Source organism: Anguilla rostrata, chromosome 3 (assembly GCF_018555375.3).
Source record: "Anguilla rostrata isolate EN2019 chromosome 3, ASM1855537v3, whole genome shotgun sequence".
NCBI classification, from domain to species: domain Eukaryota; kingdom Metazoa; phylum Chordata; class Actinopteri; order Anguilliformes; family Anguillidae; genus Anguilla; species Anguilla rostrata.
In genome coordinates, this window is record NC_057935.1 from 32,662,816 (window position 1) to 32,667,441 (window position 4,626).

Here is a 4,626-nt window from a genome sequence, read left to right on the forward strand (position 1 = left end):
TTTATGCCACTTTGCTTGATGCAACTGAAGAGTGAGTGCCATACCAGGTCCTTCATCCAGCCTCTTTATATCTAAAGGGACTGGCGATTGCTTCAGGTAATGAAATCTTGTGATGTTTCTAGTCAGAGACAAATATCCAGCTAGTTTTTCATACTTCTGATGCACATACCTAGACACATCATCAGTGTTGTATCCTGGAGTCATTGGGCGTTTCGGGTCTTGCAACAGACACCCTCGTCCGGGTGACTCGACCGAGGTTGATCAGACCTCGGCCTGTGTCCAACTGGTATTCTACTGACCCCACTGATCACCCCTTTTGAGCCAGAGCCATCTAGACGCTTTCTCTGCCGCCTCCATGTTGTTGTTGATGGCTCTTCTCCTGCTTGATCCCGTAATGCCCAGGGTTCCGTAGGCCTTGCTGAGGGAATGACTTGCAAACCCCTGACTGCCTACCTCCACTGGTATGCACTTGGTCCTCCACCCGTTCCTGCGGCAGTCCTCCACCAGCTCTTGGTACTTCGCCTTCTTCCTCTCTTGCCCCTCCTCCATCCTCCCCTCCCAGGGCACAGTTAGCTCCAGTAAGATGAGCTGTCTTGTGGCCTCAGAGACCAAGATGATGTCTGGTCTCAACGAGGACTGGATGATATGTGATGGAATTTTCAGCTGCCTCTCCAGGTCGACTGTCATCATCCAGTCTCGTGCCGTGGAAAGCAAACCAACAGAGCAGTTCTTGGGTCTTTCCTTTGGCCGCTCTCCCTCCTTGACAAACACGATCATCTTGGCTGTAGCGTGGGCATATCGGCTGATCCCCTTGCTGATTGCCTCGGCAATGGACTTGAAGACCTGGTCGTGTCTCCAGCGATAGCGCCCCTTGCCTAGTAACTTGGAGCAACTGCTCAGGATATGTGCGAGGGTCCCTGTCTTGGAACACAGGGGGCATGTGGGTGTTTCTACTTTGCCCCATGTGAATAGGTTGGATGGGCTGGGGAGGACATCATAGACCCCCTGAATTAAGAACTTGATCCTCTGCAGGCTGTCTGATGTTATTACTGACATAGGATACATTTTGTCCAGTCAGTAGGATGAATGTCCTTAACTTGACCAGTGTCATTTTGGAGATTTTGGCAGTTATTGTCTGCTGTGTTTTTACCCTAAATGATTAAAATATACATTACATTAGTGAATAGAAATTCTGGAAAGCATTTCATAGTTTGATTGTGTCACCTATAAATGTGCATTGCGCGGTACTGGTGCCATACAGAGCAGCACTGCTCAGGCTGCGGGGTAGGCCTAGCCATCTTCGCAAGTAGCTGCTGATCTTTCTCTCCAGTGCCTCGACTTTCGTTATGCGCACTGCATACACCAGCAGAGGCCACAGGATCCGGGGTAGTATGGAATGCTGGTAAATCCAGGCCTTGAACCTTCCCGGCAGGCCTGTTTTGTCCACCTTGGTCAGCTAGGCCTCAAGCTCTTTGCTGGTTTTCTGGATGGAAGCAGCATCTTTGAGGCTGCAGTCAAAGATCTTCCCGAGGCTCTTGACTGGCTGCTCTGTAATGGACGGGATGGTGGCACCGGTCAGTGAGAACCGGAACTTGTTCACTACTTTCCCCCTCTTCAGCACTAGAGACCTTGATTTTGTTGGTTTAAAGCTCATCCTTGCCCAGGTGATGAGCTTCTCTAGGCCTTGAAGTATCCACCTGCTGCCTGGGACAGATGTAGTAGTGACAGTCAGGTTGTCCATGAAAGCTCTTATTGGGGGTTGTCGCACTCCAGTCTTAGTCAAAGGGCCCCTGCATTCTACCTCTGCTGACTTGACAACCATGTTCATGGTGAGGGCGAAAAGGATGACTGAGATGTTGCAGCCTGTTATGATGCCTTTCTCAAGCCGATGCCAGTCTGATGTGCCAGACCCAGCAGTGACTCTTAGCCTGAAGTCACCGTAATAGTCCAGAATAAGGTCCTTGATTTTTTTGGGAACATGATGTCGATGTAGTGCAAGCTCAACGAGTTTATGTGGTATGGATCCGTACGCATTTGCAAGGTCCAGCCACAACACAGTCAGGTCTCCCTTGCCTTCGTGTGCCTCCCTGATAAGTTGTGTGACCACACCAGTGTGTTCCAAACAGCCAGGCACTCTTCTGAACGGAGGTGTCAATATAGCTGTTCTTCAGAAGAAACTCAGTTAGTCGTCCTGACAGGATACAAAAAAAAAACTTGCCTTCTACGCTTAGCAGTGAGATGGTTCTAAACTGGCTTAGAGTTTTCTTCCTTGGGGATCAAAACACCCTCAGCACACCTCCACTGGTTGGCAACTCTTCCCCTGCGCCAGATAACCCTTAAGATTTTCCAAAGGTGCCGAAGGAGTTTCCGGCGCTTGTACACAGTATATGGAACTCCACTGGGACCTGGGGCAGAGGCTGATCTGGCTCCTTTGACCACCTCCTAAACCTCCATCCAGCTGGACTCCCTCATGGCAAACTCAACCATTGGGGGTTGACGGCTTATGAGAGCCATGTGTGGCTCAAGCTCCTGGTTTCTCTCTGGGTTGCTCAAGGTGTTGTGCAGAAAGGTGTTTACATCCTCAGCTGAGCACATGAGGCTGCCACTGCGCTTGTCCCCTAGTAGCTTCTTAGTGAAGGCGAAAGGGTTAGAAATAAAAGCAGCATGCTTCCTTGCTCTTTCTTTCCCCCCTCTTTCTTGTTTAAATTATTTTAAAGTTGAATGTGCTACAGGGTCCATATGAAGGGCTGATTCATCGGCGTTGTACCCATTCAAACTGTGGCGGCACATGCCCCCTCAGGTTTTTGGCCTCTCTCAGATAAAAACAAAAAAAACAAACATAAAACATTTTTTAAAATCCATAATATTTATTTATTTATATTTATTCATTATGATTTCAGATATAGAAGTCCAAAGTATTCTCTGCTCTGGTAAACTGATAATCCCCCCTTCACATTGCAAGTTCCTCCCACAAATCAGTTGGCATCACAGATAAAATATTCACATGATTACAATTCAGTGGGAGAGGGATGTACAATGTCCCACATTAGGACACAGAAATGCTAGGATGTAAACACATCTTAGCATTAGAACCTCTTTGTTGGTACCCGAATCACGGTGCATGTTGAGGAAGTTCAGCCAGTCAGTCAACTGAATTGGCCAGCTAGAGTGGTGAGTATGACCAGTCACCATCTTCTAGTTAGGAAAAATGAGCTTATACCACCCAGCTGGCCAGGTGGTTTACTAGCTTGGGGTTAACACACATCCCAAAAAACCTGGAAATTTGTAGACTAGTTTTCCACTCGTAGACAATGTGAAAATTAGCATTTTTATTGTTGTTGAAGTTGTTAAACTAATGTTGTTGTTGTTAAACAAATGATTAAAAACAATCAATGATGCCACTAAAATTAAGGTAAGGTAAGGTAACACAACACAACAGTGTTCGTGTTTGGTTTGGTTTTAGGTAGTTTTCAATGACAAAGTACTTTAAAGTATTTTAAAGTCGTTAGATGTTGTGGTGGAGTGGCACTGTAGTTCACCCAGCTGTTGTAAAGGTCCAAGAAATTCAAATGTTGGTTATATTCCCCTGAATTGACAGTTAACAGTCTTCCTTATATTTATTTCACGTTTGTAATAAATTGTTAATAAACACTAAATTGTAATAAACACTGTTACATTACTGTAACCTCTTCAGCCGACAAGGACAGCCTGGAGATCATTGAATGTGTAATAATGTTGTAACACTGAGCTACTGTACACAAGCATTATAGCAGTCTCAAGCTCCAGGCATTACACCCAAATTAAGAAAGTATGTGGTTCCGCATGTCTAAGCTTGAAAGATATTTAATTGTCGCAAGCTAACGGTAGGCCTCCTTATTGATCCACAGCATTCTGCGACAAGTTCTAGGTGAAAAAGTAACTGTACAGGTTAGTTCTCTTCATTTTTGTGAAAAGAAAAAGCATATTGCTTTCTCTGCATCCAGAGGAGGTGCAATGCTTAGGTGTTTTCAACTTGCCTTACCCACACAAAAGTGGCAAGATCGCCATTTACGTATTACATGTAGAAAGGATTTCACTGGACATAAAGTTTTTGTTACGTTTCTGAAACTACCACCCAGTTAACACTGCTCACTGGAAATCTGGCATTTAGCCAAGAGGCAAAGCAAGCCAAAATGTAAAAATATTTCTTGGCCGTTTATGGATGGATAAACGTATTAAAACAACACATCAGGAAATAAATCACCAATTTCAGTTTCCGGGACCTTTAAACTTCTACAGTAGCCGATAAAATAAACACTTTATGAGTGTACTTTGTTAAAGCATGTAAAACACCTAAAAAACACTTTGCCTTTTCAAAAGTTCAAATCAGGAGAAAATTGAAAACAGTTACAAATCAGTTGAAATTTTTATTTTGTTGTATTTTTATTTGAGTAAATGTAGCAATCAAAATGTATATTTTGTACTGAATGGTTATGCTAAAGAACTTTTCCCACACTTTGCCACAAAGCATGACCTATGAAATTCTTTGGGAGGTTGGTCCCAATGAGCTGATCCTCCCCAGTATGATGGTCTACCCTTCAGTAGCGAAATATATTTTTTCCATATATAGTGATCAGTATACATGCA

The 4,626-nt window shown here is 44.4% G+C and overlaps 1 pseudogene; it reads right to left on the reverse strand.

The window, feature by feature from the left end:
• Positions 1-291: 291 nt before the first annotated feature.
• Positions 292-3,192, reverse strand: LOC135249731 (uncharacterized; annotated as a pseudogene).
• Positions 3,193-4,626: the final 1,434 nt, after the last annotated feature.